This window comes from Delphinapterus leucas, chromosome 20, assembly GCF_059928025.1.
Source record: "Delphinapterus leucas isolate spDelLeu-1000000601 "Yukka" chromosome 20, BTC_Dleu_Yukka2, whole genome shotgun sequence".
NCBI classification, from domain to species: domain Eukaryota; kingdom Metazoa; phylum Chordata; class Mammalia; order Artiodactyla; family Monodontidae; genus Delphinapterus; species Delphinapterus leucas.
Genome location: NC_143148.1, coordinates 3,558,722 through 3,572,342, shown reverse-complemented (window position 1 = coordinate 3,572,342; position 13,621 = coordinate 3,558,722). Strand labels below are relative to the sequence as shown.

The following is a 13,621-nucleotide window of genomic DNA, read 5'->3' as shown; positions in this document are numbered from 1 at the left end:
TGAATGTAAGGTGTTTAAAGTCCGTTTGCAGAAAGATACTCAGCAAACGGCAACACTGGTGATACTGGGATTTATTTGCAAAAGACCTTAGGTGGTGTGACGTTTGGGAAACGCCTTTTTTTTCAGCCACGCGGAACGGCATGCGGCATCTTAGTTCCCGACCAGGGATGAACTCGTGCCCCCTGCAGTGGAAGTGCGGAGTCCTAACTACCGGACCGCCAGGGAAGTCCCGGGAAATGCTCTTTTGGAGGAAAGAGCCCAAAGACTGGCGGTTTTCGGCAGCACCAAGGACAGGGCTGAGGCCTTGGCCCTCCAACTGTTAATTTCATGGCCTGGCTGCGTGACCTTGGAGAGGTCAACATACTTCTCTCGACTGTGCCTGCATTTTCTCATGTACAAAAGTGTAGAGGGTTGTAAAACCTAATAAGAAAGAGATATGGAAGATCTTTGGAACAACCTTAAGTTGTTTTCTTGTCAGGGCAGGGTAGGAGATGCTAAACATGAAGGTCATTCCTAAATTCTCTGTTTCTCCTCCTTATGGGAACGTGATTAAGATTGCATTTCCCTTTGCAGTTAGACGTGGCCATGTGATTCCCTTTGCCCAATGAACTATAAGTGAAACCAATGTGTGTCAACTTCAGCACAAGATAAGAGCCTGCAAGCTGTTCACTTTCCATCCAGGCTGTTCTGTGTGTGGGGATCTGTTGGGTGAAGTGAAGTTTCCATCAGCCTGAATTCCAGAGTATGTATCTACAGTGGCCAGAAACTGATGCTCATCTTCCTTGGATATATAGCATTTAAAATTATCATTTGTTTGATTAAAGCCACTGAGCTTTGGGGTTGTTTGTTACTGCAGCAGAACCTATTGTATCTTGACTGATAAACCTAGGGAGTCTTTTTTATTCTTCTTTTTCTTTTTTCTTTTGGCTGCATTGGGTCTTTGTTGCTGCAGGTGGGCTTTCTCTAGTTGTGGCGAGCAGGGGTTACTCTTTGTTGCAGTGCGCGGGTTTCTCATTGGGGTGGCTTCTCTTGTTGTGGAGCACAGGCTCTAGGCGCGTGGGCTCAGTAGTTGTGGCACGCGAGTTCAGTATTTGTAGCGCATGGACTTAGTTGCTCAGCGGCATGTGGGATCTTCCCGGATTGAACATGGGTCCCCTGCACTGGCAGGTGGATTCTTAACCACTGTGCCACCAGGGAAGTCCTAGGGAGTCTTTTCTTAATTTTATTTTGAACCATTTCTGTATACAAAAATTATTTGGAATCATGTAAATGGCTCCCTATCCTCACTAATAAACTTAGAAGACCATACAACTTTACAGAAGCAGTCTAAGCCCTCTGTGTACCCCCCATCCATTTTCCTCCCTCCCTCCCCTGAGGTTATTAGATTTTGCATTTTCTGCTTATCATTCCCACGCATGCCTTCCTATTTTGCTACATATCTGATACAACATGATATTGTTCTGCGTATGTTAACACATTTAGGATAAATGATATCATTTCAGTGTAAGCTTCTCTAGCTTTTTGCCCCCTCGACATTGTTTTATATATTTGTAAACATGGATACCTGTAGTCTAGTCACTCATTGTCAATGCTGGTGTGATAGCCCACTGGTGATGATGCCATAGTACATTTTTTCATTCTCTTGTTGAAGGACATTGGGTTGGTTCCAATTTTTTTCCTTTTTATTGAAGTATAGTTGATTTACAATATTGTGTTCGTTTCAGGTGTACAGCAAAGTGATTCTGATATACGTATATATATGCATATATACATATATATTCTTTTTGGATAGAAATATTCCTTTAAACATTTTTTTCTGTTATAATTTATTACAAGATATTGAATATAGTACCCTGTGCTATACAGTAGGTCCTTGTTGGTTATCTTTTTTTTTTTTTTTGCTGCAGAAAGCTTTATTGTTTCCCTTTGGCCCAGGGCTCGCAGAGGGCTCCAGGGCGGTTAACAAGCTGCCCAGTGGCTGCAGGGACAGCCTGCAGGCAGAAGCCCTGACCCCAGAGGGGCTCCTCACAGGCCGCTGGGCTCCAGGGGCTCCTAGTGGTGCCTGAGGCTGAGCCTTTGGAAGAGACACTCGCCCAGCCCAGCCTGGGGGCCGAGCAGCCTGCGGAGGTTGGTCAGGCGGTCACCCATCTTCTTGATGAGTTTCACCTGCTCATCCAGGAAGTGGCTCCAGGAAGTCCAGAGGTGGAGTCTGCGCGGGCAGAATCCAGGGCCTGCGGACCCACAGGGCCTGGCGCAGGTTCTTCTCCGTCAGCCGGGCGGCTTCCACGGCGTCCTGGGCTTTACCCACGGCTCCTGGGACGGCTTCGGCACGTCCTGGAAGAGGGCGCGGCCACAGCGCTGCTTTTGCCTTTTCCAGTGAGCTCGGGCCGTCCGGCTTCTCCTCGGCCAGTTCGCGAAACCATGTCTCACGCCCTCGCGAGCTGCTGCGTCGGGTCGGAAGAGAAGCGCAGAGACAGGTAGGTGTGGGAGAGCGGCAGATGCACGTTACCAGGCGGGTGACTGCGGCCTCCACCTGGCGGAGTAATTGTGACGAATCTGGGTGCTCGTGCTTGGTCGGCAGTAAGGAGCTAAGCTCAGAAAATGGTGTTGGCTGGTCCCGGAGGGCGAGGAGAGCTGAGTGGGTGATTCCAAGGTTGTGACTGGAAGAAAGCTTGGAGGGTGGTCAGAGTCTGGAGGAAGGGGCGCCCTTGGGTCTGTTCAGTGCAAACACTGTGGAAGCAAGAGACACATGCGTGGCCAGTGCGCTACCGGTTATCTATAGTACTGTGCATCTGCTGACCCCATACTCCCAATTTATCCCTTCTCCCCATTTATCCCTCCCCCTACATTTCCCCTATGGTAACCATAAGTTTGTTTTCTATGTCTGTGAGTCTGTTCCTGTTTTGTAAATAAGTTCATTTGTACTATTTTTAAGATTCCTCACGTAAGTGATACTGTATAATGTTTGTGTTTCTCTTACTTACTTCCCTTAATATTACCATCTCTAGTTGCATCCATGTTGCTGCAAATGGCGTTATTTCATTCTCTTTTATGGCTGAATAGTATTGCATCATAGATATATGATGGAATATGTGATGGATATATGATGGATATATATGTGATGGAATACTACTCAGCCATAAAAAAGAATGAAATATATATATCTCACAACTTCTTAATCCCATCACCTGTCAATGGACGTTTAGGTGGCTTCCATGTCTTGACTATTGTAAATAGTGCTGCTATGAACATAGGGGTGCATGCATCTTTTCGAATTTGAGTTTTCTCTGGATCTATGCCCAGGAGTGGGATTGCTGAATCATATGGTAATTCTATTTTTAGTGTTTTGAGGATCCTCCATACTGTTCTCCATAGTGGCTGCACCAATTTAGATTCCCACCAACCGTGTAGGAGGGTCCCCTTCTCTCCACACCCTCTTCAGCATTCATTATTTGTAGATTTTTAATGATGGTCATTCTGACCAGTGTGAGGTGGTACCTGCATGTAACCAGTTTTTGATTATTACAAATGATACTGCCATGAAAATTCTTGCTTACATCTCCTTGAACCCAGATGGGAGTTTTCGCTAAGTTATATACCTGAGAGTTGAGTTGCGGGATCAAACAACAGGAACATCTTCAACTTCCATCTTCAATTTGGTAGATATCACCCAACTGCTCATCATAGTATCTCCACCACCTACTAGCTGGGAAATCTTGGGTAAGTTCTGTTTTTTTTAAAGGAACATTTATTTATTTATTTATTTATGGTCTACGTTGGGTCTTTTTTTTTTTTTAACATCTTTATTGGAGTATAATTGCTTTACTATGGTGTGTTAGTTTCTGCTTTATAACAAAGTGAATCAACTATACATATATCCCCATATCTCTTCCCTCTTGCATCTCCCTCCCTCCCACCCTCCCTATCCCACCCCTCTAGGTGGTCACAAAGCACCGAGCTGATCTCCCTGTGCTATGCGGCTGCTTCCCACTAGCTATCTATTTTACATTTGGTAGTGTATATATGTCCATGCCTCTCTCTCACTTCGTCCCAGCTTACCCTTCCCCCTCCCCGTGTCCTCAAGTCCATTCTCTAGTAGGTCTGCATCTTTATTCCTGTCTGGCCCCTAGGTTCTTCTGACCATTTTCTTTTTTTTAGATTCCATATATATGTGTTAGCATACGGTATTTGTTTTTCTCTTTCTGACTTACTTCACTCTGTATGACAGACTCTAGGTCCATCCACCTCACTACAAATAACTCAATTTCGTTTCTTTTTATGGCTGAGTAATATTCCATTGTATATATGTGCCACATCTTCTTTATCCATTCATCTGTCAATGGGCACTTAGGTTACTTCCATGTCCTGGCTATTGTAAATAGTGCTACAGTGAACATTGTGGTACATGACTCTTTTTGAATTATGGTTTTCTCAGGGTATTTGCCCAGTAGTGGGATTGCTGGGTCGTATGGTAGTTCTATTTTTAGTTTAAGGAACCTGCATACTGTTTTCCATAGTGGCTGTAACAATTTACATTCCCACCGACAGTGCAAGAGAGTTCCCTTTTCTCCCCACCCTCTTCAGCATTTATTGTTTGTAGATTTTTTTGATGATGGCCATTTTGACTGGTGTGAGATGATATCTCATTGTAGTTTTGATTTGCATTTCTCTCATGATTAATGATGTTGAGCATTCTTTCATGTGTTTGTTGGCAACCTGTATATCTTCTTTGGAGAAATGTCTATTTAGGTCTTCTGTCCATTTTTGGATTGGGTTGTTTGTTTTTTTGATATTGAGCTGCATGAGCTGCTTGTAAATTTTGGAGATTAATCCTTTTTCAGTTGCTTCATTTGCAAATATTTTCTCCCATTCTGAGGGTTGTCTTTTCGTCTTGTTTATGGTTTGCTTTGCTGTGCAAAAGCTTTGAAGTTTCATTAGGTCCCATTTGTATAGTTTTGTTTTTATTTCCATTTCTCTAGGAAGTGGGTCAAAAAGGATCTTGCTGTGATTTATGTCATAGAGTGTTCTGCCTGTGTTTTTCAAAAATATGGAACGCTTCACGAATTTGTGTGTCATCCTTGCACAGGGGCCATACTAATCTTCTCTGTATCATTCCAATTTTAGTATATGTGCTGCTGAAGTGAGCACTGCATTGGGTCTTCGTTGCTGTGTGCAGGCTTTCTCTAGTTGCGTCGAGTGGGGGCTACTCTTCCTCGCGGTGCGCAGACTTCTCATTGCGGTGGCTTCTCTTGTTGCAGAGCACGGGCTCTAGGTGCGCAGGCTTCAGTAGTTGTGGCACATGGGCTCAGTAGTTGTGGCTCTTGGACTCTAGAGCGTAAGCTCAGTAGTTGTGGTGCATGGGCTTAGTTGCTCCGCGGCATGTGGGATCTTCCCGGACCAGGGATCGAACCCGTGTCCCCTGCGTTGGCAGGCAGATTCTTAACCACTGCACCACCAGGGAAGTCCCTCTTGGGTAAGTTCTTTAACCGCTCATGGTCTCCAGTGCTTTCCTGGGCCCTGGCATTTGTACCTTTGTGGGCTCCTTCATTCCAAAACGTATATTTAAACTTGTATGTTATATCTGTGTTGGTATAAAGACAAACATAAGCTAGTCTGGATTACATTCTTTTTTCTTCTGATTTCAAAATTAAAATGTTTTTCCTGGGCTCCTAAGAGTGTCCTGGGCCTTAGGCATTGTATGTACCTGCTGTGTCTAATGGAAAGTCAACCTTCTCCTTTACCTCATCTGCAGAACAAAAATTATAATAGTATTTACTTAACACAGTTAAGTGTTAGGTGCTATGAGGATGAAATGAGTCATTATGCATAAAGTGTTTTATGGCACAAAGTAGGCACCATGTATTAGCTACAATTGTTACAGTTTACACATCCACCACCAATGAATGGGCAACCCCCTTACTTGACATCTTTAACAATACTTGTCAAACTGAAATTTTTGCCAGTCTGACTTGTGTGAAATGGTATTCCACTGAGATTCTCTTTATTAAATGAGATCATTCACGGCACAGGGTTTAGCGCATGAAACTCATCCTCTATTCTCCCTTCTTTGAGGGCAGAGTCAATTCCATCTCTGCGTCCACAGAGAGGAGGCATATAAATACCTCAGCGAATGTTTGGTGAATGAATGAACAGATGAGTGAATGAATAACTGAATTAATGGATATAGAAGATTGAGATATTGAGAATATTAATACTGAGAATATGAAATATTTGAAGAGGAGGGCATAGTTCAGTGGAATGACCATAAGCTTTGAAGTCAGATGCACCTGGATCCAGATCCGTCTATCCACTTGCTATTCAATTTTGGGCAAGTGATGTCCTTTCTCACTTTGAGAGTGCTACAGTCTAGCATAATTCTGGGAACCAGATGGTGCTCAATAAATGTGGATTCCTTGCCTTTTCCCCTCTTGTCTGTTGCCCTCAGGGGCTGGCACTACACTAACAGTCTGTTGCATGACCTGAGGCTACAAGTCTGGCTACATGGAACCACTAAAAAAATGGCAGTAAGGGCCTTGGACTTGGAATCAGAGGATGGGGTGGGTGGGTGTTAGCCTTACTTCTTTCTGTCCCTGCCTTGAGCACGTCATCTCTCCTCTCTGGACTTGGATCTCCTGTCTTTTAAATGAATTGACTGATAGAGTTACCATATGACCTAGCAATTCCACTCATAGGTGTGCACCCAAGAGACATGAAAATATATGTCCACACAAAACCTTGTAAACAAATGCTTATAGCAGCATTGTTCATAACAGTCGAAATGTCATTGACTGAGGAATGGATAAACAAAATGTGGTGTATACCCATAAAATGAAATATGACATGGCTACAAAAAGGAATGAAGCACTGATACATGCTACAACATGGATGAACCTTGAAAGTATTATGATCAGTGAAGAAGCCCCTCCCCCCTTCCCTTTCCCGACTGGAAACCACTGGCTTGTTTTCTGTATCTCTGAGTCTGTTTGTATTTTGCTATATACATTCATTTGTTTTATTTTTTAGATTCCACATATAAGTGATATCATACAGCATTTGTCTTTCTCTGACTTATTTCACTGAGCATAATATTCTCTAGGTCCAGCCATGTTTCTGCAAATGACAGAATTTCATTTTTTTTATGGCTGAATAGTATTCCATTGTATATATATACCGCATCTTCTTTATCCTTTTGTCTGTTGATGGACGCTTAGGTTGCTTCCATGTCTTGGCTATTGTAAATAGTGTTGCTATGAACATTAGGGTGCATGTATCTTTTAGAATTAGTGCTTTTGTTTTTTTTCTGGATATGTATCCAAGAGTGGAATTGCTGGATCGTATGGTAGTTCTATTTTTAGTTTTATGAAGAACCTTGGTACTGTTTTCCATAGCGGCTCGACCAGTTTACATTCCCACTAACAATGTAGAAGGTTTCCTTTTCCTCCACCATTATTACCATTCTCACCATTTGTTATTTGTAGATTTTTTTGATGATAGCCATTCTGACAGGTGGGAGATGATATCTCATCATTTTGATTTGCATTTCTCTAATAATTAGCCATGTTGAACATCTTTTCATGTGCCTGTTATCCATCTATATGTCTTCTTTGGAAACATGTCTATTCAGGTCTTCTGCCCATTTTCTGATTGGGTTGTTTAGTTTTTTAATATTGAGTTGTATAAGCTGTTTATATATTTTGGATATTAATCCCTGTCGGCCAAATCATTTGCAAATATTTTCTCCCATTCTATAGGTTGTCTTTTTGTTTTTTTGATTGTTTCCTTTGCTGTGTAAAAGCTTTTAACTTTATTAAGAGAGGGGCAAGATAAGTGTGTGGGATTAAGAGATACAAACTACTATTTATAAAATAGGTTAGCAACAAGGATATATTGTACAGCAGAGGAAAATATAGCCATTATTGTGTAATAACTTAATGGAGTATAATCTGTAAAAATCCTGAATCACCATGCTATACACCTGAAACTGGTATAACATTGTAAATCAACTGTGCTTCAATTTTTTTAAATAGTGAGTGAAGCTGACACAAAAGATCACAGTTTGTTGTCCCATTCATATGAGATGTCCAGAACAGGGAAATCTATAGAGACAGACAGTAGATGAGCGGCTCCTTGGGGTGGGAGGTGGAGTGGAATTGAGGGAGTAAGAACGTGACAGCTAAAGGGTACAGGTTTTCCTTCCGAGGGGACGCAACGTTCTAAGGTTGACTGTGGTGACCCTGCACATACCTGTGACGAATTGTACACTTTAAATGGGTGAATTATATGGCATGTGAGTTAGATCTCAATAAAGCTGTGAAAAAAAGAATCAGCTGAGGGGCTTCCCTGGTGGCAAAGTGGATAAGAATCCGCCTGCCTGCCAATGCAGGGGACATGGGTTCGAGCCCTGGTCCGGGAAAATTCCACATGCCGCAGAGCAACTAAGCCCGTGCACCACAACTACTGAGCCTGTGCTCTAGAGCCCGCGCGCCACAACTACTGAGCCCACGCGCCACAACTACTGAGCCCACATGCCACAACTACTGAGCCTGTGCGCCACAGCTACTGAGCCCATGTGCCACAACTACTGAGCCTGCGAGCCACAACTACTGAGCCCGTGCACCACAACTACTGAGCCTGTGCTCTAGAGCCTGTGAGCCACTACTACTGATCCCATGTGCCACAACTACTGAGCCCACACACCACGACTACTGAGCCTGCGCTCTAGAGCCCATGAGCCACAACTACTGAGCCTGCGCACCACAACTACTGAAGCCCGCACGCCTAGAGCCTGTGTTCCGCAACTAGAGAAAAGCCCATGCACAGCAATGAAGACCCAGTGCAGCCAAAAAATAAATAAAATTAAATCTTAAAAAAAAAAAAGAATCAGCTGAACATGATGCTCTTTTAGGATCAACCTCTAAGTGATATTTAAAAGTTATAAGCCTATGTAATAGATGTATGCATGTTCACTATGTGATTCTTTCAACTTTTCTCTGTGGTTGAAAATTTCTGGGAATTCCCTGGTGGTCCAGTAGTTAAGACTCCACGCTGCCAATGCAGGGGCCCCGGGGTTCAATTCCCTGGTCAGGGAACTAAGATCCCACATGCTGTGCAGTGTGGCCAAAAGATTAAAACAGAAAAAAAGAAAGAAAAAGAAAATTTTCATAATAAAATGTGGGGTGGAGAGAGCGTGTAGGCGACTTTTTTTTTTTTTTTTTTTTTTTTTTTTTTGCGGTACGCAGGCCTCTCAGTGTTGTGGCCTCTCCCGTTGCGGAGCACAGGCTCCGGACGCGCAGGCTCAGCGGCCATGGCTCACGGGCGCAGCCGCTCCGCGGCATGTGGGATCTTCCCGGACCGGGGCACGAACCCGCGTCCCCTGCATCGGCAGGCAGACTCCCGACCACTGCGCCACCAGGGAAGCCCTAGACGACTTTTTAAGCCTGATTTTTGAAAACATCAAATCAATCCCATGGACAATTCTTATCAGACTGTAAGCTCCCTGAAGGCAGAGACCACGTCTGTATAATTTCGTGCTGCGTCTCCAGCACCCACACTCGTGTCTGGGCATTCAGTACTGAATACAGGTATTCAGCAGCCGTGTATTGAATTAATGAATCAATACATAAGTGTGTGGATGAATAAGAAGATGGTGACTATGGCTGTCTGAAGTCATAAGCCAACAGTCATCCTTAAATTGTAGATCATCCTCAAGCCTTCCTATTGGGTCTGCAGATTACAATAATACTGACAATAATAACTAGTGTGTGTTTATTTATTTATTTATTTTAAAATGGTTTATGTGTTCACTAATTCAACAAACATTTCTTTTTAAAAATAATTAATTAATTAATTGATTGATTTTTTTTTGGCTGTGTTGAGTCTCTGTTGCTGCGCACGATCTTTGCTGTGGCCAGCGGGGGCTACTCTGTTGCAGTGCGCGGGCTTCTCACTGCGGTGGCTCCTCTTGTTGCGGAGCACGGGCTCTAGGCATGCGAGCTTCAGTAGTTGTGGCTCGCGGGCTCTAGAGCGTAGGCTCAGTAGTTGTGGCGCACGGCCTTAGGTGCTCCATGGCATGTGGAATCTTCCTGGACCAGGGCTCGAACCCATGTCCCCTGCATTGGCAGGCAGATTCTTAACCACTGTGTCACCAGGGAAGTCCCACTAGTGTTTATTGAGAACACACTGAGTGTCGGAGCAGGGTCAGATCCGGGTTTTGTAGGGTGTGAACTTTGTACAGCTTAGAAATACAAAATTTTAAATACAAAAAAAGAGGTATACAAGAGAACATTTATTTAGCATGAGAAAATAAGTTGCAACCAATTACGAAATTCAAAAGGTGACAGTTGCCACGCACAACCCCCCAAATTGAAAAACACATATAGATAGCATTTTAATTAGTTTACTACCTGACTCAGCTCTATAATGCTTTCCCTCTATTTTCTTTGATTGGCTTTTTATATGACAACAATATTATAATATCATTTTCTGTAGATAGAATAGAAAGATTATCTGATCTTTCCTGTAATGTGATTGATCAAAACATTTCTTTACTATTAACTTAAGAAACTTTAATTTCAGATTCACAGTTATTTTAGTATTGTTGTCAAGTTTGGGAAAATTCTAAGCAAGATTCCTTCACCTATGAATTTAAGGTTGCAGAGTGTTGCAAGTTTTTTTTAAATGTTATTTATCCTTTAAAAAACTGTTTAAGTTGAAGCATAATTGATTTACAATGTTGTGTTAGTTTCAGTTGTACAGCACAGTGATTTGGATATATATATATTCTTTTTCAGATTCTTTTCCCTTATAGGTTATTACACAATATGGAGTAGAGTTCCCTGTGCTATACAGTAGGTCCTTGTTGGTTATCTATTTTATATATAGTAGTGTGTATATGTTGATCCCAAGCTCCTAATTTATCCCTCTCCCCCTACATCTTTCCCCTTTGGTAACCATAAGCTTGTTTTCTATGTCTGAGGGATGTTTTTCTGTTTTGTATATAAATTCATATGTATCATATTTTAGATTCCACATATAAGTGATATCATATGATATATGTCTTTCTCTGTCTGAGTTCATTTAATATGATCATCTCTAGGTCCATCCATGTTGCTGCGAATGGCATTATTTCATTCTTTTTTATGGCTGAGTAATATTCCATTATATATACATGGCCCATCTTCTTTAGCCATTCATCTGTCGCTGGACATTTAGGTGCAAGTTTTTTGTTTTTTTTTTAAGCAGTGAGTAATCTTAAGTACTCTTTGAATTGTCAACACTCACTACCCAGGGAAAGCCTTGTGCAAGTGAGAAGCCTTGGAAGCTTAAGGTTCACTAGCTTAATGGTGAATCCACCTCTGCAGTTATGCTTAACTACTTTTGAAGGAAAGAATTACATCTGCTTTGCTATGTGTTAAGGAGAATCCTTGTAGATCGGGTTGGGAATCAGACTGGAACCTGGATGTGATGGTCCTGCATGCCTGTTTTAGGAGCCTTGCTGTTACTATCTACTTCACCTATTTTAAAACAGAAAAACCACTGAGGTCCTGGGAACTGGGAACCAGGAGACCCTGGCTTGATTCCCATTTGGTTCCTGGTTGACTAGTTTTGAGCAAGTTCCTTCCCCATTCTTGGCCTCATTTTCCCCAGCCTGTGTAAGGAGGCGGGCATTTCCCGATTTCCTTGTCTGTCTCTGACACCGTCGGAACAAAAATGAAAGGAGAGACAGGAAACTCCTATAGACAGTGATCCTTTTGGGATCCCACTTATTAGAGGTGGGCCCAAGTGCAAATTGGATCCTTCCTCTCTGGGCCTCGTGTTTCCAGCCAGAGCATTTTCGCAAAGGGCCTGAAATGGGCCGCTTTAGCGCAGGGTCACCCCTTAGAAGTGAGGAGTCCCTCCTTTTCAGGGCCTTCCCTAAAAGCACTTCTCCATTGGCAGCCGTTTCTGCTCGGCCTGACCAGAGAGGCAGCTCAGAGGCAGCATGCATCGGTATTGAGCGAGGGGTGGGGGGGCTGATGGCCGATATTGTGGAGTTTAGAGGAGGAGCCGATAAGTACAGAACTAGAGAGAAGGGGGACCATAGAGAGGTTGGCGGTGGATAGAGGGGCCAGGGTGGGAGGCAAACGAGAGGCAGCGTGTGGGTAGAGGGGTGGGAGGGGGAACCATAGAGAGGCTGGCCTGGGCTAGAAGGGCCGGGGGGGGGGTCGGGGGTCGGGGAAATGGAGGGAGGTGTGGGGAAGAGAGTTGGCCTCCGAAGGTGGGAACTAAAGACGCAAAAGAAAAGACTCTCTGGTCAAGGGTTGGGGGTTTTGGCGTGTGGTGTGGGGTGTTGGACCTCCGCGTCTCGCTTAGTCACTACCACCGTGCCCTTGAGCAATGAACTCCCTCTCTGCATCTCAGTTTTCTCACTGAAAACTGAACGGATTAACCTTTTAGAGAAATTAAATAAAATCACGTATGAAAGTACCTAGCATAATAATGTCTTTGCACGGACAGTATGTAACACGTGGGAAGTAATTCTAATATATTTTCGCATGTTGACTCCTTTCTGCAGCTCTGAAATTCTTGAGGGCATTAAAATCAGGCATTTGAGCATTAACACCAAGATTTTGGAGGGATTTCTCAATCCCCACCGCCCCTTCCGTAGCTCAAACCTCGTTCTTCCTCATGTAGATTTCAGCACCAGACTGTTCCATAGTCCCCCAGCTTCCACTCTCTAGCCCACCAACATAACCAAACAGACCTTTCAAAAATTTGGAACTAATCTTGTCCTTTCCCAGCTCAAAATCCTTCCACGGCAAGAGGGCTTACCGCAAGACAAAAATCCCAACTCCTCTGCCTGGAGTTGGAAGCCCTGCATGTTGTAGTGCCCACCAAGCTCTCCAGCCTCCTCTCTCATCATCTGAGACACACAACGTGTGTCTCACCCCCATTGAAACACTCACACTTTCATTTCTCCAGGCGCCAGGTCTTAGGCTGGTCTTGCTGCCCAGAGTAACCTTTCCTGGGGGATCCTGGCCATTTTTTCAGGTCTTATTTCCTCCAGAAAGCAACGTCTGACTCCTGCCTACCTCAGGCTCCCAGGCTGGGTGAGGCATCCCTTCAGGCTGCCAGTTCCACCGGAATGCCTGTGAAGCCCTCACATGATAGTTCCCTGACTAGCTCCAGACTCTCCTGTGATGCCTGCAGCACAAACTCCCATGTCCTTCCGTCTGGTCTTTGTTGTCTCCAGTCAGCATCGTCCCTGGCTGGACACATGATGCTTAGTCACTCTGAAAGAAGAATAGTTGGGCTGTTTTCTGTGCTGGCTGACTCTCTTGTCCTCCAAGACTGAACTCAGGTGTCGCCTCCAGGAAAACTTTCCAATTATTTTTCTTTTAGTTTTTTGGCCGCACTGCACAGCTTGCGGGATCTTAGTTCCCTGACCAGCGATGAGCCCATGCCCCTTGCAGTGGAAGCGTGGAGTCCTAACCACTGGACGGCTAGGGAATTCCCAAACTTTCCAGTTCTATACTCCTCCCCCAGTTGGGTCCTGAGCCCCTTCTGGCCCCCTGGAGTGCCCTGTCATTGCACTTACGACCTTACATTGTAGCTGCCTGTTTGTTAGTTGGCCTCCTCTAGA

The 13,621-nt window shown here is 43.9% G+C and overlaps 1 non-coding gene across 1 annotated transcript; it reads right to left on the bottom strand.

Annotated features, from left to right (window-relative positions):
* Window positions 1-5,041: 5,041 nt before the first annotated feature.
* Window positions 5,042-5,148, bottom strand: LOC115802594 (U6 spliceosomal RNA). Its single transcript, XR_004023096.2, has one exon. It is a non-coding gene; the product is annotated as a U6 spliceosomal RNA (small nuclear RNA).
* Window positions 5,149-13,621: the final 8,473 nt, after the last annotated feature.